The sequence below is a fragment of the Cupressus sempervirens genome, chromosome 10 (assembly GCF_028749045.1).
Source record: "Cupressus sempervirens isolate cs-2001-9-10 chromosome 10, ASM2874904v1, whole genome shotgun sequence".
NCBI lineage: Eukaryota > Viridiplantae > Streptophyta > Pinopsida > Cupressales > Cupressaceae > Cupressus > Cupressus sempervirens.
The window spans coordinates 862,424,376-862,451,616 of NC_143127.1; the positions used below are offsets into that span (position 1 = coordinate 862,424,376).

Here is a 27,241-nt window from a genome sequence, read left to right on the forward strand (position 1 = left end):
ATCTCAGTTACGCCTGAAGTATAAAGGCAGATTTTGTACATTTTGTAAGGGTCGACTCTTCCTGATTTTCTCTGCTACTGCTTGTAGACTTGCAGTGTAAAAATCCCTTTGTCTCTGAGCTAGATAAGCATCCTGTATCATCTCTTTTAGCCATCAACGTGTATGTGCATCGTTTTGCCTCTCATTGATGTATTGTTGAGATCAGTGGTCTGCATACTGTATCTATCTTTGGCCTATTGAATAATATACAAGCAAAATCTTTTTTTCCTAGTGTTATTTAGCTAGTTTCCTGATCTGTATGTGGTTGTTGATCGATATAAGTCTGAATGAATGTATGACTTTGGATGTTACCCTAGTTCTGTAGTGCATATATGGGCAGAAATGAGTCTGAACACTCTATTTTGGTGCATCACTGCCTTAGATTAGACTAGGTAGATTTGCTTTCATGCTCTGTTTCTCCCTTTTTCTTCTGAGAATAGATAGGTGCGCCCTGACAGTAAGAGGAAGCCGGCCTTCTCCGGAGACTCAACCTCGTAGTTCAAGTCCCATAGCTTGGAGGTTGTTTCCATGTTTCACTAGGTTTTCCTCGCGCATAGGCCTTGGACAAGGGTGCAAACCTAAGTGACAACAGTTTTTGGCACACCCGGTGGGACTCATATTAGAAGATTTTAGGTCTACTGGTGTCAAGAAGAAAGAATTCTAGAGATAAATACTGAAGAAGTAGTGCTGGCTTCAGTTTTCGAGCCTTTAAGAGGCTGGTTCTTCAAGTACTTGGTGACTCCGAACATCAAAAAGTCTGGTTCCAGACCAAGTTTGCAGTAATTCATGCCCAGGACTTAAACAAGGGCATCTTCTAGAGGTAAATTTCAATATCAAGAGCTTTCTCTTTCAAATCCTAGGAGAAGAAGGACTAGAACTTCATTATCACCAGTTAGGGGTAGAATAACAGTTCATATACCTGTAAGATCTGTCTCTACTCCCCCTACTGTTCGAACTCGGCCTAGATTGCCATCAACACTCATCAATAGAACACTTGTTTATATGGCATAGCCAAGAGTTCATGCTTTTTCCACCTTTAATGGTGGAAGTCCTCTGTTGTTAGCCCAAAGACATGATATACCAGTATCTGCACTAAAAAGTATACCTGATTTTACTGGTGAAACTTCTATTTCCCCTTTAGAGCATATCCAAGAGGTAGTGAATGTTTGCAATATTCATGGTATTACAGAAGACGATGTTGCTGTTAGACTTCTAGCCTCATCTTTAAAAGGAAAAGCATTACAGTGGTACAGAGGCTTAGCTCATGGTTCCATAACTAATTGGGATGGACTAGGAGCAGGATTATGCAAACATTTTGAGGATAAGAGTGACCATTTGTCACTACTAGAGTAGCTGACTACAATAAAAAGAGCCCCCCACGAAAGTATGACTGATTTTAATTACAGGTTCCAAAAGACATGGGATAGAATACCTACTATAGTGAAACCTACCCTTGGTAATGCCTTCTTGCATTACCTTAGAGCTTTCAATAATGACATTGCCACCACAATCCAAACTATGGGAGGAGATACATTACCGAATGCTTATGAGACAGCTATAAAAGCTGAGAACATCCTAATACAAGGAGGAAAGTTGGCTCCAAGGCCTCCTATGCCTTTCTTTCCTGATGTTCCCAACCACCAACCAGCGATAGCCCCCCTTCCTACAATTTCTACATCACAAGCCCTTACTCTAGTTCCCCAAGCTTCCACATCCTCAAACGGAATAGATGAACTCAAGGAAATGCTCCAAGGTCTAGTGCTGAATACAGATAAAAGAGAGAGGACTCTGGATAAAAAATTGCAAGAGTAGGGGAAGGAGTTGAAGGACCAAGGGAAGAGATTAGAGGATAGTTTTTCTCTAATACAAAAAATGAGTAACAAGGTGGTGGCCTTAGAAAGGTAGCAAGCCCAAAGTGGCAAGCCCCCCCAATTACAACATCAGGCTCTAAGTGGTGGTAGGCCTCCTAATCATTGGAATAGCTCTTTTGATCAGAATAGGCAAAATAGTCATGCTGCTGTTTCAAGCTCAAATCAGAATAGAGCTTTAGTTCCTCAAAACAACTTAGCCCAAGATCAAGACTTCTATCCTTCATGTAACTATTCTTATACCTACTACCTATGTCAGAAAGCAGAATCTTATTTGGCCCTAACTGTCCAGGAGTCCGCAGTAAAGCAATCACACAAGGAAGATCATCCCAAGGAGGCCTCATATGTTCAGAGGTAGGGTGATTGCTCTTTTATGAATCACCAGATGGAGGAGCATTGTAATGTAAACCAGGATTCTGTTTCTCATAACACAAGAAGCAAGAGGAGAGCTATGGAACATACTGCCCCCCTTTCTCCTGAGTAGGCCTCAACTTCGAGTGTTATACCTCATACACAAAAAGAAAATGAGTAGACAAACACTTCACAATAGCAAAGGCAAGGTCCAAGAAAGGAGGATGCAAGTGATCCCTATGTTACTTCATCTCGGCCTCTCATGGGTACAGCTCCCAAAGTTTCCGCCAAAATTCCTAATGCACCCTTGAGTGTGGTAGAGAAAATGAAGAAAACCAATGTAAGCATTTCCATGTGGGATGCAGTTGCCACCATACCAATGCAGAAAAGGATGCTGCAACAAGAATTGGAAAAGATTGAGCCCAAAGATCAGTCATCTACCATGGAGGGTGACACTAGTTTAGTACAACCATCAGGTGACATGGAGACAAATAAAAAGGTTAGACCTCCTCCATTCTATGTTTCTCTGATTATAGGGGGCAAGTTAGTCCATAATTGCATGATAGATTCAGGGGCTAGCAGCTCAGTAATGCCTAGGTGTGTTGCTGATGCTTTAGGAATGAAATATGAGCCCATTATTAGGGATGTGTTACAACTAGATGGGAGTACTGTCAAAACCGTAGGAATCCTTAGGAATGTGGAAATGGCCCTACATGCATGCCCTGGTTGTACTGTGATTCAAGACATATCTGTTGCTGAAGTCAAGCCCTATTTTGCCATCTGTCTTTCAAGAGACTTCACTGCCCAAATAGGTGGATTCATATCTGCTGATTGGTCTTATATGTCATTTAAGACCAGATATGGGGCCAACGCTTCAATTAGAGTAGAACCTCAAGCCCTTCATCACGCTGAACCCTACACTCCCAACTTCATTAATATGAATTGCCCTATTTTATAGATGGATGAAAATGACATAGTGAATGAGCCTGCCACCTCCATAGTAGAGATTCCTAATTTCTTCTTAGATGAGTGGGCAAATACATGTCAATTTGTGCCTATGTTGAAAACTCTTGAGACATGCCTTAGTACATATTACATAATAGAGAAGGAGGCTCAAGTTCTTGATCTTGTTGGAGGTAATGATGACATGAGTGGAATATGGAATATGTACTTTGATGGCTCAAGGAATAGAAATGGAGCAGGGGCCAATGTTATGTTGATCTCTCCTGCACAAATAAGATACTACTTCTCTTTTAGGCTCCAATTCAGTTGTACCAATAATGTGGCCGAGTATGAATCCTTGATCCAAGGTCTCCTACTTTCCCAAAAGAGGGGAATTCAAGCCTTGAAAGTATATGGAGATAGTGAGTTGGTAGTGAACCAAGTGAGAAATTAGAATATCACCAAAAATGGCCTGCTCAAGTCTTACAAACACAAAGTCTGGGATTTGCTTGAGGGTTTCAAAGCATTTAATATCCAAAGTATTCCTAGGAAAGAAAAAAAATATGCTGATAGACTTGCAGCAGTGGGTGCATCTTATGATGTGCCAGGGAATCTTGAGGAAGAGAAGAAGCAACAAATAAGGGTGGTAATAAGCCCTGTTGTTCCTGATAATAATACTCATTGGCAGGTGTTTGAGTCTGATGAGCTGATTGTGAGTTCCTTGCAGAATGAAGCAGAATTTTCAGAAAGAAATCAGTCAAGACTACAAGATCAGTATGGTGATAAGATCATTCACCTTAGTTCCAACAAGTTTCCCAAGGGTCTCATTACCTTGGAGAGTGTCTTTAATCCTGATGATCAGACAAGGGGCAAAGGAATAAATCTAGCTGCAGAAAAGGATGATCATGCTCCAGTTACTATTGCTGATGGAAAATCTCTTAACATGGGGAAGGTATGTTCTGAGGCTGAGCAAGAAAATTTCATTCATCTATGTCAAGAATTTAATGATGTGTTTTCTTGGTCATATGATGACTTAAAGGGGTTTGACCCTAGTTTTTTTCAGCATACCATAGATTTAGTTGATAGGGTCAAACCAGTAAGGCAAAAAAAGAGGCCAGTGAATCCCAAGATTGAACCCTTAATGAGGAAGGAACTATCCAAGTTGATTGAAGCTAACATAATTTTTCCTATCAAACACTCATCATGGGTGGCTAACCTTGTCCTTGTAAGGAAGAAGAATGGAGAAATCAGATTGTGTGTGGACTTTAGGGATCTTAATTAGGCTTCCCTTAAGGATCACCATCCTCTCCCTTCTATGGAGCAAATTCTATCCAAGGTCAGTGGGTCAAGGAGGTTCTCTTTTCTTGATGGATTTTCTGGTTATAACCAAGTGTTGGTTAAAGAATCTGACAGATATAAGATAGAATTTACTACTAAATGGGGCACCTATGCTTATTACAAGATACCATTTGGACTAACAAATATAGGTGCCACATTCCAAAAGGCGATGGAGGTAGCTTTCAAAAGATTAATCGACAGGTTTGTCTTAGTATACCTTGATGATATAACTGTATATTCCAAGAATGTAAAAGATCATCTTGATCATTTGAGACAGGTATTTCTAAGATGTAGAGATTTTGGGGTTTCCCTCAACCCAATCAAGTGTGTCTTTGCTACAAGCCAAGGAAAATTACTGGGACACATTGTGTCTAAGGATGGGTTGACCATTGATCCAGAAAGAACAAAAGCAATACTTGCCCTTCCTCTCCCTAAACACAAGAAAGGGCTGCAAAGTTTCCTTGGTAGGATAAATTTTGTAAGAAGGTTTATTCCTAATCTCGCCATCATGGTGAAACCCCTCACAGCCATGCTTAAGAAAAATATGGTCTTCTCATGGACTAAGGAGGGGAAGGAGAGTTTTGAAGAAATCAAGGCAGCCATAGCCTCGGCCCCCACTCTCATGAACCCAAATTTTGAGAAAGATTTCATCCTCTACACTTTAGGTGGTGAGTCAAGTGTTTCTGCTGTCTTGACTTAGACAAATGAAAAGAATGAGGAGTAGGCCATAGCCTTCTTTAGTGAAGGACTCAAGGAATATGAAGATAAGTATAGCTTTGTTGAGAAGCAAGCCCTTGCAGTCATTAGAGCCTTGAAGAAATTTAGACACCTCTTATCCCACAATAGGATCCATTTGTTGGTGCCCCATGCGAGTGTAAAAGACTTCCTGTTAAGCAAGAACATCAGTGAAAAGAGAGCTGGATGGATCACTAGGGTAATGGAATATGATGTTGATATTCAGATTACCAAATTGGTAAGAGGGAGAGGATTATGCAAAGAAATGTTATCAGGTCAGGATTCAGATGAAGGGATTGCTATGGTAATTGCAGAGCAGCAGGAGGAAAGAAATGTTAATGCCCCAAGGAGTTGGATGGATGACATGAGGAACTTTTTATCAGGGAATAGATACCCTCAGGGATTGGATAGAGTTAAAAGAGGACAATATAGACTGCAGCCCATTCCCTATGTTGTGATTGATGATGTCCTATTAAGGAGGGATTTTAATGGGACCTTGTTGAGATGTATTGAAGAAGATCAGGTTGAGAGGATGATTAAAGAACTTCATGATGGCCCTGATGGTGGCCACTTCTCTGCAAGAACAACCGCCATGAAGATCATGAGGGCTGGATATTACTGGCCATCTCTGTTCCATGATTGTTATAGGTATGTGAGAAAATGTGAGAAATGTGCCTTTTTCTCAGGAAAACAGAGACTTGCAGCTCTTCCTCTTCATCCTATTCAGGTGGATCAGCCCTTCACCCAGCGGGGGTTGGATTTTATAGGCCCCATTAATCCTCCATCTAGTGCAGGTCACAAATGGATCTTGGCTGCTATTGATTATTTCACTAGGTGGACAGAGGCAGTTTCCTTGGAGGATGCTACAGAGCCATCAGTTGTTGAATTCCTTGATGGAATTGTATCTAGGTTTGGAGCTCCTTCTACTATCATCTCAGATAATGCCAAATCTTTTGTTGGAACCCAGATTTGTGCATGGGCAATGAGTCACAATATCTATCTGAGCACATCATCAAATTACTACCCGCAGGGTAATGGTTTGGCTGAATCCTCCAATAAGAATCTGATCAGAATCATAAGGAGAATGATAGAAGACAATTAGAGGGTCTGGCATAAAAAATTAAGGACTGCTCTGTGGGTTGATAGGATAACACCCAAGAAATCTATTGGAAATTCACCTTTTGTGCTGGTATATGGTAGAGAGGCCAGACTTCCAATCTCGTTGGAATTCCCATCCTTGGAGTTGGCTCATCAGCTGGAATTGGTTGAAAATAGTCCCATGTCAGTGAGAATGGTAGAGTTGATTGAACTAGAAGAAAAGATAAACAAAGCTATGCAAACCCTGGAGATACACCAGCAGCAGATGAAGAAGAGTTTTGATAAGAAGGCAAGGGCCAGAATCTTCAAAGAAGGAGATTTAGTTCTCAAGTGGGATTCAGACAGAGAAAAACCAGGAAGGCACTCCAAATTTGATCCACTATGGAGTGGCCCTTATCTGATCTCCAGTTGCAAACAGGCCAATGTGTTCCAGCTAAGCAGGCCAAATGGTGAAATTCTGCCCATTCCAGTCAATGGGATCCATTTGAAGCCCTGTTTTTGAAAGTTGTGAATCCATGTACATAGCTAGTTTAGTTGCTTCCTGTTGTTCCTGTTTTACAATAAGTGCGTGTGCACATGGCTCACTTCTTGAGTCACCAGTTCCCGAAGTTTTGACAAGTCTCAAGTTGCTGAGGAAGTCCTATTTTTTGTTTTCAAGTCACAAGACAGAGCCAGAGTTCAATAGTTCTTTAATGTTTTGATTTCCTCATTAGAGGTTAGGGTTTCTTGCAGCTCTCAGCTTCGTATCTTCCAGGTCTTCTTTTTGACTCTATGGCCCAATGGATTATTCTCAGGCACTGGTCATGCATTGAGCAGGCTCATGCCCCCTGCGAGTCACCAGAAGTGTTACCTCTAGTTTTACCGCCAAGGATTTAGATTCAAACGCACGGCTTATTCAATGGTTAGTCTCAGAGTAAGTGTTTTAATGTTGCAACCTGCAAGTTTCTGGCCATCAGATCTAAGCAGACCAACGGTTGGTGCCATCGCACTATAAGGGAAATGCACGATATTTATTATAGCGCGATGACGCCCTGAAGACATGTTGCAGGGCTGGGTCTGGTGTTTTGCGGGTCATAAAAGGTTCTTAATGCCCTTGGCGCTATGTCATTATTGCAAATCGGCCAGAAAATCTCCATAGCGACATAGCGCCCAACAAAAATAGTCACGGCGGTGAATTTTGACAACCGGCGAAATCAGGTGTTGCGGCGACGAATCAGGAGAAACCACGTGTGCTAGGTCAGAGTTCCTGTCGACACGACTAACACAGTCAGGGCTTATGTTCACCACCGTCGAATCAGCTCAGATCAACGGTAAGCGCCATCGCGCTATGGAGGAGTTGTGCGAGGGTTCTGATAGCGACATCGCACCCTGGTGACGCGTGTCAGGTGGGGCCATGTCTCAAAGCGATGCCAAGTGTATCGACATGGAGGGTGGAAGCATGAGGTATGACGAGTCCTCATGATCGTCAGATTTGGTCACATCAATTGATGGCACCATCTCGCTATGGAAAAGATGTGCATATTTTATCATAGCGACATGGCGACCATCCGCCAAGTGGATCAACAGGACCAGGTCTCACCAAGGATCGCCAGGTGTCATCCAAGGTGTGGTGCAGTTACGAATATGGCAATGAGTGGGATGGGTTCGGTCATAGGTCGCAGAGTACAGTAGGTCAGAGGTTTCGTGGTGACGGGCAGACAGGTTCATGGCTCAGAGGTTTCAAAAACACGGTGAGGCACTATGGCGCCAATGGAAAACCCATGCATTTTCTAATGGCAACATAGCACCCAAGTGAAAAGTTCACCATGGCAAGAAATGATCAGACAGATGGGTCCCAGCGGGTACTGTGCAAGCACAGTCGGCATGGTGAATCAGATGGGGACACACTTAAATCTCAGGGCACGCTGTCAGTGGGCGCTATGGCGCTATGGGAATTTGGCCTCGATTTTTGCATAGCGACATGGCGCCTAGCTGACACGTGGTCTCTCTACGGATCAGGTCTTGGGTTGCCAGCTAGTCTTCATCGAACCAAATAAGGAGGTGCCATGTGTATGAGTCAGTGCATGGCATACAGTGGGCCCAGTAGTCTCAGCATGAATGGCGAGTCTTCACGATCGTCGGATCCGCAGGGATCTACGACTGGTGCTGTCTTGCTATCGAGAACTGCTCGAGAGCTAACATCGGTGACATAGCGCCCGTGCACCACATGTCCTAGTGGGGCCACATTCCATGCTGCCGATGTAGTTAGATTTAAGTGACCAATAGACCAATGAGGAGACGCCACGTATCAATGGGCCTAGCAAATCATGAGAAAAGGAGGGTCGCAGGAGGGAGAGTTTTGTGACTATCGGATTGGAAAGGATCGACGGTAGGTGCCATCTCGCCATGGCGAAGCTATGGGTGTTTTAGCATAGCGACTTGGCACCCTTTTTCCACATGTCGGTGGGGTCAAGTCTCGCTAGGATGCGTCGCTAAGGTGGTGCCAAACAGGATGGGCCCAGTCGTGGATTGGAGGGTCGACGACGAATCAGGATTTGCCACATATGCCAGGTTAGGGCATGGACATGTCGTGGGACCAGTTTCTTGATGCAACCAGCACGTTGCAGAGGTGGGTTCTACACTGTCAGATCTATAGGGATTAGCGGCAGGTGCTATCTCTCCATGGAGAAACTGCATGAATTTTATGATAGTGAGTTAGCGCCCATGTGCCACGTGTCCTGGTGGAACCATGTTTCATAAAGCTGGCGCAGTAAGGACTAAGTGATCATCAGACCAATGGGGAAGTGCCACATGTCCCGCGGGCCCAGTGATTTACAAGGGAAGAGGTTGTAGAATGATGAGTCTCCATGATTGTTGGATCGAGGCTGATCGATGGTAGGCGCCATCATTCTATGGCGGAGATGTGCGAGGGTTATGTTGGCGACACAGCGCCTTGTCGACACGTGTCTTGTCGGCGCAGTCTAGGATGGCGATTGGCGGTTAGTGTAACCGTCACCATCATGATAGTATTCAGGGTGGCGCGGTTAGTCCAATGAAGGGTGGTCGACCGTGGGAGGACCTCCAGGTGGCGAAATAAAGAAATGCAATTGGCCCGCGCGGCCTAGTTGACGCATAGGGAGCCTGGTTGACCTTTTGATCTTTGAACCAGGAGGCGAGGATAATCAATTTTGTCATGCAATCTGATCTCCATGATAAATCTCGACCTACCAGAGTAAATGTAAAACACAGAATGACACTCCACCCACCCATTGATCCATCCACTAGGTCAGAGTGCAGTTATGACATCGTTTTCAGTTTTCTCAGGACATTATTGGCGAAAGAGATCAAAATTTCTAGAGATTTTTTCCATGATTGTCTTCCATGGTACTCAATGGCAGGTAGTTGTAGGGTCATTTTAGCCAAAAATATCTCAGTTACGCTTGAAGTATAAAGGCAAATTTTGTACATTTTGTAAGGGTCGACTCTTCCTGATTTTCTCTGCTACTGCTTGCAGACTTGCAGTGTAAAAATCCCTTTGCCTCTAAGCTAGATAAGCATCCTGTATCATCTCTTTCAGCCATCAACGTGTATGTGCATCATTTTGCCTCTCATTGATGTATTGTTGAGATCAGTGGTCTGCATACTGTATCTATCTTTGGCCTATTGAATAATATACAAGCGAAACCTTCTTTTCCTGGTGTTATTCAGTTGGTTTCCTGATTTGTATGTGGTTGTTGATCGATATAAGTCTGAATGAATGTATGACTTTGGATGTTACCTTAGTTCTGTAGTGCATATATGGGCAAAAATGAGTCTAAACACTCTGTTTTGGTGCATCACTGCCTTAGATTAGACTAGGTAGATTTTCTTTCATGCTCTCTTTCTCCCTTTTTCTTCTGAGAATAGATAGGTGCACTCTGACAGTAAGAGGAAGCCGGCCTTCTCCGGAGACTCAACCTCGCAGTTCAAGTCCCACAACTTGGAGGTTGTTTCCATGTTTCACTAGGTTGTCCTCACGCATAGGCCTTGGACAAGGGTGCAAACCTAAGTGACAACAACGCCCTTTGACTCATATGAAGCATTCAAATATGTCCCTAGGTGTCCTAGGACCCCTAGGGACATATGTCATCATCTAATCTGTCGAAGTGGGTCATAAGTCAACCTATGACCTCCTTTGACCTATAAGAATGATTCTAATATGCTCCTATAGGTCCTAGGACCCCTAGGGACATATGTCATCATGTAATGGGTTGAAGGGGGTTATAGGTCAAACTATGACCGCTTTTGACCCATAAGAATGATTCTAATATGTCTTTAGGGGTCCTAGCACCCCTAGGGACAAATATCATCATTTAATGGGTTGAAGGGGGTCATAGGTCAACCTATGACCCCCATTGATCCATAAGAACAATTCTAATGTCCCTAGGGGTCCTAAGACTGGTAGGGACATGTGTCGTCATTTAATGGGTCAAATAGGGTCATTGGTAAACCTATGACCCCCTTTGACCCATATGAATGATTCTAATATGTCTCGAGGAATCCTAGGACCCCTAGGGACATATGTCATCATGTAATGGGTTGAACGGGATCATAGGTCAATCTACAACCCCCTTTATGCCATATGAATGATTCTAATATGTCGCTAGGGATCTTAGGACCCATGGGGACATATATCATCATGTAATGGGTCAAAAATTCTAATAACTCCCTAGAGGTCTTAGGACCCCTATGGATATATGTTGTCATTTAATGGTTCAAAGGGGGTGATAGGTCAACCTATGACCCCATTTGACCCATATGAAACATTCTAATATGTCCCTAGGGTTCCTAGGACTCCTAGGGACATATGTGGTCATGTAATGGGTCAGAGTGGGTTATAGGTCAATCTATGACCCCCTTTGACCCATAAGAATGACTGTAATATGTCCCTAGGGTTCTTAGGATCCCTAGCTATATATATCATCATTTAATGGGTCGAAGGGGGTCATAGGTCAACCTATGACACCGTTTGACCCATATGAAGCATTCTAATATGTCCCTAGGTGTCCTAGGACCCGTAGGGACATATGTCATCATGTAATGTGTCAAAGAGGGTCATAAGTCAACCGATTACCCCCTTTGACCTATAAGAATGATTCTAATATGTCCCTAGGGGTCTTAGGACCTTTAGGGATAGATGTCATCATCTAATGGGTCAAAGGGGGTCATAGGTCACCCTATGAGCCCCTTTGACAAATAAGAATGATTCTAATATGTCCCTAGGGGTCCTAGGACCCCTAGAGACATATGTCATCATTTAATGGTTCAAAGGGGGTCATAGGTCAACCTATGACCCCCTTTGACCTATATGAAGCATTCTAATATGTCCCTAGGTGTCCTAGGACCCCTAGGGACAGATGTTGTCATGTAATGTATCGAAGGGGGTCATAGTTCACCTATGACCCCCTTCAAACCATATGAAAGATTCTAATATGTCCCTAGGGGTCTTAGGACCCTTAGGGACATATGTCATCGTGGAATGTGTCAAAGGGGGTCATATGTCACCCTATGATCCCCTTTGACCCATATGAATGATTCTAATATGTCCTTAGGGGTTTTAGGACCCCTAAGGACATATGTCATCGTAGAATGTGTCGAAGGTGGTCATTGGTCACCCTTTGACCCCCTTCGACCCATATGAAGATTCTAATATTTCCCTAAGTGTCATAGGACCCCTAGGGACAAATGTCGTCTTGTAATATGTTGAAAGGGTTTAGAGGTCATCCTATGACCCCCTTCGACCCATATAAACTATTCTAATATGTCTCTAGGGGTCCTAGGATCCCTTAGGGACATATGTCGTCATGGAATGTGTTGAAAGGGGTCATAAGTCATCCTGTGAGCCCTTTTGACCCATATAAATGACTCCACTAGAAATAATATAGTAAAAATAATAATAATATAGTATAATAATCATATATAGGGTATGTGCAGGATCATGGTGTGCCAAAAAGTGGCAATGTGAAAAAAATAGAGTTTGAACACGTCTAAAAGCGATTCAAAATCCGCTCTGACTTTTTTTCACCTATCCAGGTACCAAACCTGGAAAGTAAGGCCCAAGCCTTATCGGATATCCGATATGAGATCGGATATCAGATCTCATATCGAATATCGGATCTCATATCGTATATCCGATATCCGATATCGGCGGCATAAAAATTGGAGGGAAAAGGGACAAAAATTAGAGGGAAAAACAAATTTGTAAGTGATATAACTAATTTGAGTTATGAAATATGTAAAGATATAATATATAATTTATTAATATATAATAATATATTATGTTATTATTATTATTATTATCTATAAATATAATATATATTATTATAATATATTATTATTATATTTACTATATTTTTATTAAATATAATAATGTAATATATTATATATATGTTATTAATACATATTATTATTATTATCATATATAAATTATAATATATAATATATTATTATTATTATTATTATTATCATATGTAAATTATAATATATAATATATTATGTTATTATTATTATTATCTATAAATTATATATATATATATATATATATATGATTGTTATACTATATTATTATTATTTTTACTATATTATTTCTAGTGGAGTCATTTATATGGGTCAAAAAGGCTCATAGGATGACCTATGACCCCTTTCGACACATTCCATGATAAAATATGTCTCTAAGGGATCCTAGGACCCCTAGGGACATATTAGAATAGTTTATATGGGTCGAAGGGGGTCACAGGATGACCTATGAACCCTTTCGACATATTACAAGACGACATTTGTCCCTAGGGGTCCTAGGACCCTTAGGGACATATTAGAATCATTCATATGGGTCGAAGGGGGTCATAGGGTGACCAATGACCACCTTCAACACATTCCACGATGACATATGTCCTTAGGGGTCCTAAGACCCCTAGGGACATATTAGAATCATTCATATGGGTCGAAGGGAATCATAGGGTGACATATGACCCCCTTCGACACATTCCACGATGACATATGTCCCTAAGGGTCCTAAGACCCCTAGGGACATATTAGAATCTTTCATATGGTTTGAAGGGGGTGATAGGGTGAACTATGACCCCCTTCGACACATTACATGATGACATATGTCCCTAGGGGTCCTAGGACACCTAGGGACATATTAGAATGCTTCATATGGGTCAAAGGGGGTCATAGGTTGACCTATAACCCTCTTTGACCCATTAAATGATGACATATGTTTGTAGGGGTCCTAGGACCCCTAGGGACATATTAGAATCATTCTTATGGGTCAAAGGGGCTCATAGGGTGACCTATGACCCCCTTCGACCCATTAGATGACGACATATGTCCCTCGGGGTCCTAGGACCCCTAAGGACATATTAGAATCGTTCTTATGGGTCAAAGGGGGTCATACATTGATATATGACCCTCTTCGACACATTACATGACGACATATGTCCCTAGGGGTCCTAGGACACCTAGGGACATATTAGAATGCTTCATTTGGGTCAAACGGTGTCATAGGTTAACCTATGACCCCCTTCGACCCATTAAATGATGACATATATAGCTAGGGGTCCTAGGACCCCTAGGGACATATTACAATCATTCTTATGGGTCACAGGGGGTCATAGGTTGACCTCTAACTCCCTCTGACCCATTACATAATGACATATGTCTCTAGGGGTCCTAGGACCCCTAGGGACATATTAGAATGTTTCATATGGGTCAAAGGGTGTCATAGGTTGACCTATGACCCCCTTTGACCCATTAAATGACAACATATATCCCTAGGGGTCCTAGGACCCCTAGGGACATATTAGAATCTTCAACCCATTACATGACGACATATGTCCCTAGGGGTCTTAGGATCCCTAGGGACATATTAGAATCATTCATATGGGTTAAAGGGGGTCATAGATTGGCCTATGACCTTATTTGTCCCATTACATGATGACATATCTCCCCAGGGGTCCTAGGATCCCTCGGGACATATTAGAATCGTTCATATGGGTCAAAGGAGGTCATAGATTTACCAATGACCCCCTTTGACCCATTAAATGACAACATATGTCCCTACCGATCCTAGGACCCCTAGGGACATATTAGAACTGTTCTTATGGATCAACGGAGGTCATAGGTTGACCTATGACCCCCTTCAACCCATTAAATGATGACATTTGTCCCTAGGGGTGCTAGGACCCCTAAGGACATATTACAATCATTCTTATGGGTCAAAGGGGGTCATAGGTTGACTTATAACCCCCTTTGACCCATTACATGACTACATATGTCCCTAGGGGTCCTAAGACCCCTAGGGACATATTAGAATCCTTCTAATTGGTCAAAGGGAGTCATAGGGTGACCTATGACCCCCTTCGACCCATTACCTGACGACATATGTCCATAGGGGTCCTAGGACCCCTAGGGACATATTAGAATACTTCATATGGGTCAAAGCGGGTCATAGGTTGACATATGACCCTCTTCAACCCATCAAATGATGACATATCTCCCTAGGGGTCCTAGGACCCCTAGGGACATATTAGAATCATTTTTATGGCTCAAAGGAGGTCACAGGTTAACCTCTAACCCCCTTTGACATATTACATGACGACATATGTCCCTACAGGTCTTAGGACCCCTAGGAACATATTAGATTCGTTCATATTGGTCAAAGGGGGTCATAGGTTGACCTATGACCCCTTTCGAACCATTAAATGATGACATATGTCCCTAGGGGTCCTAGGAGCCCTAGGGACATATTAGAATCATTCTTATGAGTCAAAGGGGGTCATAGGTTGACCTATGACCCCCTTTGACCAATTACATGATGACATATTTTTGAACGTCTTAGAATTGTTCACGACCCGTTACATGATGACATAGTCCCTAGGGGTCCTAGGACCCCTTGGGACATATTAGAATCATTCATATGGGTCTAAGGGGGTCATAGGTTGACCTATGACCCCCTTCGACCCATTATATGACGACATATGTCCCTAGGGGTCCTAGGACCCGTAGGGACATATTAGAATCATTCATATGGATCAAAGGGGGTCATAGGTTGACCTATGACCCCCTTCGACCCATTAAATGATGACATATGTTCTTAGGAGTCTTAGGACCCCTAGGGACATATTAGAATCGTTCATATGGGTCAAAGGGAGTCATAGGTTGACCTATGACCACCTTCGACACATTACATGATGACATATGTCCCTAGGGGTCCTAAGACCCTTAGGGACATATTAGAATGCTTCATATGGGTCAAATGGGGTCATATGATGACCTATGACCCCCTTTTACCCATTAAATGACAAGATATGTCCCTAGGCGTCCTAGGACCCCTAGGGACATATTAGAATTGTTCTTATGGGTCAAAGGGGGTCATAGGGTGACCTATGACCCCCCTCGAATCATTACATGATGACATATGTCCTTAGGGATCCTAGGACCCCTGCGAACATATTAGAATGCTTCATATGGGTCAAAGGGGGTCATAGGTTGACCTATGACCCCCTCCAACCCATTAAATGATGACATATGTCCCTAGGGGTCCTAGGACCCCTAGGGACATATTAGAATCATTCTTATGGGTCAAAGGGGGTCATAGGTTGACCTATGACCCCCTTCGACCAATTACATGATGACATATGTCCCTTGGGGTCCTAGGACCCCCAGGGAGATATTAGAATTATTCTTATGGGTCAAAGGGGGTCATAGGGTGACCTATGACCCCCATCAACCCATTAAATGATGACATATGTCCCTAGGGGTCCTAGGACACCTAGGAACATATTAGAATGCTTCATATGGGTCAAAGGGTGTCATAGGTTGACCTATGACCCCCTTCGACCCATTAAATGATGACATATATCCCTAGGGGTCCTAGGACCCCTAGGGACATATTAGAAACATTCTTATGGGTCAAAGGGGGTCATAGGTTGACCTATGACCATCTTCGACACATTACATGATGACATATGTCCCTAGGGGTCCTAAGACCCTTAGGGACATATTAGAATGCTTCATATGGGTCAAACGGGGTTATATGATGACCTATGACCCCCTTTGACCCATAAGAACAGTTCTAATATGTCCCTATAGGTCCTAGACCCCTAGGGACATATGTCATCATTTAATGGGTTGAATGAGGTCATAGGTCAACCTATGACCCCCTTTGACCCATAAGAATAATTCTAATATATCCTTAGGGGTCCTAGGACCCCTAGGGACATATGTCTTAATGTAATGCATCGAAAGGGTTCATAGGTCAACCTATGACCTCCTTCGACCCATAAGAATGATTCTAAGATGTCACTAGGGTTCCTAGGACCCCTAGGGACATATGTTGTTATGTAATGGGTCGAAGGGGGTCATAGGTCAACCTATGACCCCCTTTGACTCATATATATTAATAATATACATATATATTAATAACATATATATTAATATAATAATATATATTAATAACACACACACACACACACACACACACACACACACACACACACACACACACATATCTATATATATATGGTTATTATATTTAATAAAAATATTACGTTATTATCTTTAGTAAAAATAATAATAATAAAAATTATATTTATAGATTATAATGAGAATAACATAATATATTATTATATATTAATATATTATATGTTATATCTTTACATTACGTTATTATATATATATATATATATATATATATATATATATATATATATATATAAAATATTATAATACATATTTACATAGTAATATAATTTTTTTAAAAATAAATTATAAGCTATAAAATATTATGTTATAATATATATTACGTTATTATATATATTAATAACACACACACACACACACACACACACACACACACACACACACACACACACATAACTTTATTATATTTAATAAAAATATTACGTTATTATATATATATTAATAACATACTTATATATATATATATTACGTTATTATATATATTAATAACATATATATATATATATATATATAAAAGGTTATTATATTTAATAAAAATATTACGTTATAATATATATATATATATATTACTTTATTATATTTAATAAAAATATTACGTTATTATATATATATATATTAATAACATACTTATATATATAATATATATATTACGTTATTATATTTAGTAAAAATAATAATAATATAAATTATATTTATAGATTATAATGAGAATAACATAATATATTATTATATATTAATATATTATATGTTATATTGTTACATTACGTTATAATATATATATATATATATATATAATATATTATAATACATATTTACATAGTAATATAACAAAAATAATTTATAAATCATAAGCTATAAGTCTTAAATCCGGTTTTCCCTACAAAATGGGTTGGGATTTCAAATTTCCCACCAAAATTCACCTAGCGATATCGGATATCCGATTTCAAATCATATATCCAATTTGAAATCTGATATCCGATTTCAAATCCGATATCCGATTCGAAATCCGATATCCGATTTCAAATCCAATATCCGATTAGGCTTGGTATTTACCAAGCCTACTCGGTCAACCCAAAAGACGTGTTTGAAGAGGGTTTTAGTGATACTCAGACTTCGGGTAGTCGTCTAACAATGTTATTTTGATTGAAATTGAATGAAATGAAAAGGGTTTTTTAATATTGCCCTGAAGATTCCATCAATATAATTTCTGTCAAATTCTGAGATCGATAACTATTTATTAGTTAATTATCAATGAAGATTATTGTAAAGTGCTGATTGACATACTGATTGAAAAACAGCTATAATTTTCAAACGGTATAACATTTTTTAAATCTAAAAGTTGCGTCACATTCTATGCTTCGCCTAGCATAAGAAAAAATAAAATAAAATCAAATTTGGTAAAATTTTCTATTAATTAAGGTGGTCAGACACGGGACTTTTTTTTTTCCGAAAAAGTTTTGGTAAAAAATTCATATTTAATTATTTATTTGGAATAAAAATACCAAAAAATATGCGTCACATCCGGGCATGAGTCTACTTTCCATATCTATAATTATATTAAAAAAATATTATCATTTGATTTTGATTAAGGTGGTCAGACATGCACCTACTTTTTATTTTTGCCCTGAAATTTTTGTAGTACTGCATTAAAATTCAACCTTTTGACCAATCAATTATTTTTTTCTCCTGATAAGGCCTAGTAGTTTAGAAACTACATTCAATTTCTTACAGATTATTTTCTTACAAATTTTTGATATAAAGTCCATAACCACTTTAAAATTATGTGTCAAGTTGACATAACCCTGATTTTCTGATTTTTCACTGCCACTTAAGGCCATAGTTTGGTACACCATGATCCTGCACATACCCTATATATATATATATATATATATATATATATATATATATATATATATATATATATATATATATATATATATATAATTTATAGATTATAATAATAATAACATAATATATTATATATTATAATTTACATATGATAATAATAATAATATATTATAATAATATATATTATATTTATAGATAATAATAATAATAATAACATAATATATCATTATATATATTAGTAGATTATATATTATATCTTTACATTACGTTATATATATATATATATAATATTATTTTATATATAATAGTTATGGTATTATATTATATATTTATAGGTTATATATTATATCTTTACACATTGCATAACTCAAATTAGTTATATCACTTAAAAATTTATTTTTCGCTCTAATTTTTGTGCCTTTTCCCTCCAATTTGTATGCCACCAATATCAGATATCGAATCTCATATCGGATATCCGATATGAGATCCGATATCCGATTTGACCGATCTCATATCGGATATTCGATAAGGCTTGGGCCTTACTTTCCAAGTTTGGTACCTGGATAGGTGAAAAAAGTCAGAGCGAATTTTGAAGCGCTTTTAGACATGTTCAAACTCTATTTGTTTCACATTGCCACTTTTTGGCACACCATGATCCTGCACATACCCCACATCATTGTGTGCAGTCCACCACTATGGTTTTTCATCATCCTGTGGACACCTAAAATTGTCCAAATCCTGTTTCCTAGCCAATTAAATAGATATTTATTATTTATTTAATTCCCCTACCTTTAATTAAATAAATTTTACATTTATTAAATTATGTTCACCTTTCCTTGATTTAAATAAACTAAGGTTTATTTAAATCCTAACCCATTCACTTTAATTAAGTACTTCATTTACTTAATTAATCCCTTTTCCAATCCCACTTGGAATTAAATATTACATTTAATCCTATTTGAGCACATGGCTCCTAACTTTAACCCTCACCTAACCTCACTTTCCTAACCTAACCCATCCTTCTAATCTAGGTCAACCCACTTATCCACTAATTAATCCTAGTTTCTAATCTTATTACATCCTTAATCATTTGCACAATCCTAATCAAAGGATTATAAAACCCTAGTCACATGTGACATGTGACTCTTACACATTTTTCCCTCTTCACATATGAGCAAAGGTGTCTCACATGTGTGAGAAACCTTGAGCCTCCAACCCTCTTACACATGTCATTGACTCATCACTTACAAAGGTGTCTCACATATGTGTGAGGAAACATGATCTTACACACCTCTTACACCTGTCATAGACATGTCACATCAAAGGTTGCTCACACATGTGTGAGCATCTTCCCCCCTTTGAATGGTCAAAAACCCTAATCCACATGGAGTCTACTTGGCCTCCACCTCATGGACACCTCATCAATCCTAAGAGATCCTAGCCCTTCATCTTGCATTGAATCTCAACCGTTTGTTTCATCTCATTTTCTATAAAAGGAGAGCCCTCTCCTCATTTTCATGAAGCACTATCTACCTGATTGTTATGCTGTAGGATTTGTGAGAAACCACATCCCACAACAATGAAATCATCTACACTTGATGATTTCATGGGGTTTGCATATGTGCTATTTTGAATAGTTTAATGCTATTTTGATTTCATGTTATGCTTATTTACATGTTCATCTTGCATATTTTGAGGTTTGTATGATCATGTAGGAATAGATGTTAGTTGCTTAGTATTTATTCTGTTTATTACATTTTTATGCAATACATTTTGGCACGCCCGATGGGACCCACTTCACGGGTTCGAACTAACCATTTAATGCATTTTTGAGTGTTTTGTGAGTGTTCAAGCTTGTAGGTTGAAGGCTTGAATTTGCAGATCAAGTTTCACAAGGAGCCTCTAATCGAGCCATAAAGCCCATCATCATCTTTGGAGTGCATAAGGGAAGTTTTTTGACATATAACACTCTATATTTCATTTTTTATTGCTTTATTTTCAAGTTCTAGAGTGTATATACATTGAATATACTCTTTATTAATGGAAAAAAAAAAGAAAAATACTCCTTTGTCAATTGATAGATAGATTATATATATATATATATATATATATATCATCCTCTTTCCTACATTTAAAACATATAAACAAATTGTTTCAAAAAAAAAAAAAAAGTGGGTTGAGGGAATAAATTTATTAAAGTTGTTTTTTTTTTAATCATTTGTGTATATATAAATTAAATCTAAAATCTAAAATCTAAAAAAAAACAAAAAAAAATAAAAATTGTTTGTTTTGTTTTTGCTCTGTGTAGGTTAGTGGTACCCACGAGTGCTGCCCCTACGACCGCTGCCTGGCGGCTCTCCTTGTGTGCTCTATTCTTCCTGTCCCCGTGCCTCCCTCTGAGCCTAGTGGCTCCCCCTCAATCTTAGCCCCGTGCAGGCTCCTCCTGATTGTAGCACTTGAAACCGTTGAGCCCTCTGCTCTATCTCGTCTACCGCCCAAACACTCTGCTCTCCTGCAACCACCACCAAACTCAACTGCCTCACCCACGCTCAGCCATTGACGCCACTCCCTTGTGGCCATAACTGTTGCCACCACCACCGTGGCCCCTCTGGCCTCTCTGCGCAGTATCAAAATCATTCACTAAACCCTGTCCTCCACTCCTCCCTGCTCCGTACCTCCCATCGGCGGCCACGACCCTACTCCCTCCCCTCCACCACCAACTATCGCCACTCACCATGGCCTTAGCTTCTCTACTCCCTCTGCAATCGCTCTGCCACCATCTAGCAACTCCATCTCTGTAGCACCTCTTCTCGGCCCCGCCGCTCCCCTCGCTGCCACCTCACCATTCACCACCACTGCCACTAACTCCTGCATGATCCGTTGCCAAAACCATTTCCACTGCCACCTCCTCCCACCAGCTGTTGGTACCTTCTCCCCTTTTCTTACCTACACCCCTTGCTCCTCTAGAGCTTGACTTTGCAAGCTCGCGACCCCTCTGCCCCATCCACTGCTGAATCCCTACTCAACCTGTTCTCCGCTACGTGCAGCCACAGCTCAAACCACCCACTTGTTCTCATCCTTGCCCTCTGCCATCGTGCCCTATTCCACGGCTACTTTCGCAGCTACGACCATACCACTCTGCTTCGCTAAACACCAAAACCCCTCTCTTCTCAGTCCTACAACTCCAACGCTACCATTCCTCTGCCCACTCTTTCGCATTTCCCCCACCAATTGCAAAAACAAACACATAAAACAACAAATAAAACCTTTATTTTGTTGTTTTTATTTTCGTCATTTATAGTAAAGTTTTTATTTTTTAATCTCACTTTTAGTTTTTAAAAATAAATTTATTATTATTTTTTTTTCAACATATAAATCATATCATGACTATCTTTTTAAGCAAAAACATCAAAAACAATTTTTTTTTTTTGCTTGACGTTCTCCTAACTGTTAAATTTTTGCTCGTAGGTCACTGATGTCAGCACTGCATTAGTAGTCCACATGCCCTTCTAAGCCATAAGGAGCAGCCTTCCATTTTTTTCTCATAACTTGGGCATACAAACTCTATTTTTGGAAAATGAAATATCACCGAAAAGCTGATTCTGAAACCATCGTCATGGTGCTAGTTTCATGAAATTTTGATGCTATCTAGATCTCTATTTTCTCTTTCAAAGACCAAATTTTGTTCTAACCTTTTCATTGCAGGGTTGTTTCATGTTTGTTCTACATTTTCACTACCCTAACTTGTGTTTTTGTAGGGATATTTTCTCATTAACCATATTGCTTGCAGATTTTTGCTTTAATTTGTTTTTGGGAATGACCTTGTATGCTTAAACACTCATCTTTGAATGCATGGTTAAAGCTAAAAAAATTGAATTAAATCTTGAATGCCTTAAGGGAATTGACATGCATGTTTAGGATAGCAAAAATTTGGGCTTGGTTCTTAAAACAAACTCACACAATCTTGAATGCCTTAAGGAAAATTGATTTTATTTTCAGCAATCTTGCTTATGCACACGCTGAGTTTACTTTCTTGTTGACAAACTCACACTTTTCATTTATCTTGACAACGATTTCAAGTTGGATAGAACATTGTATGGTTTAATCTCAAGTGTCTTCAAGTAGATTACATAACCTAAAGTTTCATTGAGAACGAACACGTGTCTATTAAACCCCGAGGCCACTTATGTATTCTCTCCCCTCGTGCCTTCAGGTGATCTTGGCTGCACAAGAAATAGGTGGTCTTGTTTTTCTTTTTTAGGAGGCCTGCTTGGAGATTTCATCACCCCTTGGGACGACCTCAACTCCAGCATTCTGGCAAAGTATAAAAATTGGGAGGTGAATCGAAAGACACCTCTCTTGGAAGCATAATATTGTCACTCTTGGGTAAGCCCCAAATAACTTTATACATTTGGGAAGTGAAGGAGGAGATTTGGGTTACCATCTCCCCCTGGCTTTGTGGTAGTAGTTTCTTTCATCTACAGATTTGGGGCCTCACGTACCTTGCATATATCGAGGATGCCCTCTAGTTGATCCTTGTACATTCTAGTCAAAACCTTATAGGATTGTTGGTGTGTTTGACGTTCTTGAGTGTTTGAAACACACCTGCCTTGTATATATTTTCTTGTTTGATTTTGCATCTTAAACTATAAAAACCCAAAAAACATCATAAAACATAAAAATCCAAAAAAAAATCGTAAAAGTTCAAAAATCTAAAAAAATCAAAATATCTCAAAAACAACAAAAAAAATCTTGGTTTAGGTTCCCCTTAGTCAAGTTTTCCACATCATTCCATGTCACTTCTTCTTTCCATCACATTCATCACCCTCACATATCTCTTGTCTTCATCATTCAAACCATTCCTTGCAATCTTAATCATCTCTATTCATCCAAATCATTTCCTCATCTTCATAATCATTAAATCTCATCCATAATCTTCATCCTAATCATGGTTCATAATCCACATCAAGATCTAATTCCCTCATTCAATTATTCATCATCATTCTTCTAATCCAATCCCTTCTCAACTTCAATCATTTCTAATCAATTCTTAATTTGATCCATTTACATCTTCTTCCATAATCAATCTTTCTAATATCATTTATTCAAGTCTTCTTCTAATTCAACTTTTCTTCAAATCTTCTACTTTGGACATATGCGCATTGTCATCAATATTGGACTTTCATTCAAATTTCACATTCACTCGTTTGGAATATCATAGGGTTTTTATCAAATCAAATCAAACCCTTATCCAAATCACATCAAATCAAATCAAATCAAATTCAATCAAATCAATATCAAGTCCAATTCAATTAGAATCAAATCAAGTCAAAGTCCAAAATTGCTCCTAGTCCTAGGTTCATATTGCATCCATCATCGAATCTTTCATCACTCGTCTTCTAAAATCTATGGATCAAAATTTTCTTAATCAAATGGTTGACAATCTTCAAAGACAATATGGAGTTATACCTCCTATTCAACCTACATATCAAATTCATCCTCAACATTTCATATCCAACTCTCATCCATCTCATGTCCATTATTCTTCTACCTTTGACAAGGGAAATCCACCTCATTATCCTTCATCTAGATACTCTTCTATTCATAGCCCACACACTTCCTCAAACACAAATGACCTTGCCAAGGAAATAGTTCAACTAAAGAATTATCTTTTAGCAAGTCAATAGAAAGAGGCCACCTTCCATGCCATGTGTCCTCTTCCCCCATGTTTCAAAGACCATAATCCTCATGTCCCATCCATCCCCAACCCTCCATGCAATCCCCTACCCATAGTTACACCTTCCTAGAAGCCTCATTTTAATCCTCCAAAAACATCATCGCCACCTCGTAAGGGGTATTTCTCATCATTCTTGGCTAAGTGTAAAATACAAAATAAAGAGAGCCAATCACCCAAATTCATAGACCCAATTCTATCTGAAGATCTTCCTCTAAAGCATGACATTATAGATGACTCTTCTCCTCTAGATCTGAGCATTTATGCATCCCATCATTACCTTATCCCTCAAGATCCATTTATCCCTCCTAGACCATCTCATGATCCCCTTCCTTATCAAGATCAAAACATTCCAAGTACCATGCACATTATTGCTTCCATTCCATCTCAAGAGTTAGCCTCCATAGATCCTCCACTTCATGAAGAGATTCCTTCCACTCCATCCATTAATATTCCTTCATGTCAAGATCAAATCACACCATCTCATGATTCCATTCCCTCCACTCCAACATATGATTCTATTCCATCTCATGATCCACTCATTCCACTACACGATCCTCTTCTAAGTCAAGATTAAAACTCCCCTCCATTTTCCTTTCATGATCCCACCTCATCCCAAAATCCTATTATCGCTCATAATCCTCCTTGTGATCCTAATCCTCCACATGATCCTATCACACCTATCCAATCCACTCATGAACCCCATCTACCTAGACTCATATCTTGTGTTGAAAATGCTAAGTGTTCCATTGAAAAAAACATGTCTCAAGATGTTGGTATCCCTTCTATTTCTTCCAATGCCACAATTCCTCCTTCCAGACTTAAACACTTCCATCATTCATCTTCCAAGTCCATTCTAGGTCCTTATCTTCCATCCATTCTAGGTCCTTATGTTCCTTCATCAAACCCTTCATCCCTTCCATCCATTTTGGGTCCTTACATACATCCATCCACCATATCCATGCCTGCCATTTCATTCCCTCATGGTCCTATTATAGATCAAAAAAGGCACAGATCCTTGAATTCCTTCCAATGTTCACCATCCATTTTCTCTTCTTCATGCACCCCTACCATGGCAAATGGAAGCAAATTGAATGCTATAGAAAAAGAAAATAAAGCCCAAAATCCACAAAAGCACAAGGATCAACATGTCACCTCTAAACAACATGTTCAAGAAAAGAAAAATCTGATCCAAAGAAAAATCAAAAGGCCACAAAGGCTGAAAATAAAAAATGCAAAAATTATGTGGATCCCAAAGCTACTTAATGTAGCAATGAACCTCAAAGAAAGATTCAAAATGACGTCCAATGCTGCTAATCCAAAGGCTTCCCTCATTCATAAATCATCCCAGCTTCCATCTTCTAAATCCATTTTGGGCCCTTATGCCCCAAAATCCACCATCCTAAATCCATCGTCTCCTTCATCTATTTTGGGTCCCTATATCCCAAAATCCACACATTCTCCTACATATCCTCCACAATTTCCTCCTTTCAATCACCCTTCAAGGTGTGTGCTGATGACGATCTTTTCACTTCCTTCACAAGTCTTCCAACCTAGCATCCATCAACCATATCTTCCTCCCACCCACTCCAATCGCTTAATCCAAACTTTTTCATAATCCATTTTCCTCCATTCACTACCCTATCAATATCTAGGAGAAAATAGTAAAAATTCCTTGATAATAACAAAGAAGAAAGGAAAAAATATCAAGGGATACCATCCATATATCTAGATGCTTGAGTCCTCCCTTCATTTTCCTATCATGTCTTTCACTTCCACTTATCCATCCATTCAATTTTCCTCTTTCACTCGCACTCTACACTGGGGGCAAGCTCCATCCATAGCACTCTTCCTTACATATCTCCCACACTTCCATTTACCATTCATTATCCCCTTCCATCTTTGATCTTGACTTTCACTTTCCTTTTCATCCATCCATATGCACTTTCCATGTCCATACATTTTCCTACATACAGTTCCATAATTCTTCCATATATTTGATCTTGACATGCTATCCATATCTTGCATCCCATAGTCCTTGTCATGTTCATTTAATCCATTTTCCAATCATATTCCTACATACTTCCATCCTTTTTTCATATGTCCTTGATCTTGGTTATCCAATACCTTTCCTCCATTTCATGTTCCACATTTCATCCATACCCTTCATATCCTTATCCCTTTTTCACACCCTCCCTCCGATATCCCCTCTTCATTCTGCTTTCATCCCCATGCTCATGATCACCATTAGAGGCCTAACAGCAAAAATGTTCATACATTCTTTGGAAGAGCACATGCCTTCTTTTCCTCCATATGCTAGCCTTCCTACCATCTTTCCATTTTCATGCATCCTTTCCCACCACATTTTCTTCCATTTTCCTATCCTTAGTATGGGGCATTTGGACTCCTTTGAAACATGATCCTTGGCTCTACATTTTTTGATACCATATCATTTGGCCCCTCGTATCCTTTCACCATCCCTTTCGTCCACCAACTCCCATTGCTTTTCCTCAATTTACCATGCCTTGGTTTTCCCTTATCATTGGTCCCAATCCATTTTATCCATTCTATCCCACATTCATTCAATCACTTCATTTCTACCCATTCTATCCTACATTCATTCATATCACATTCAATCTAGTTCTTCCACTCAATTTAGTCAAATTCATACTTCAATCAATTTTCCCTTCCTCTAATTCTTCCAATCAATTCTACTCTCATCATTTTTCATCTTATCAACATCATTCTTCCAATTTCATCTATTCATCCAACTTCTCCATAAAATCAA

General features: G+C 39.4%; 1 pseudogene; it reads left to right on the top strand.

Annotated features, from left to right (window-relative positions):
• LOC149536744 (MLO-like protein 6) overlaps positions 1–27,241 on the top strand; it is a 48,219-nt pseudogene that overhangs the window by 15,018 nt on the left and 5,960 nt on the right.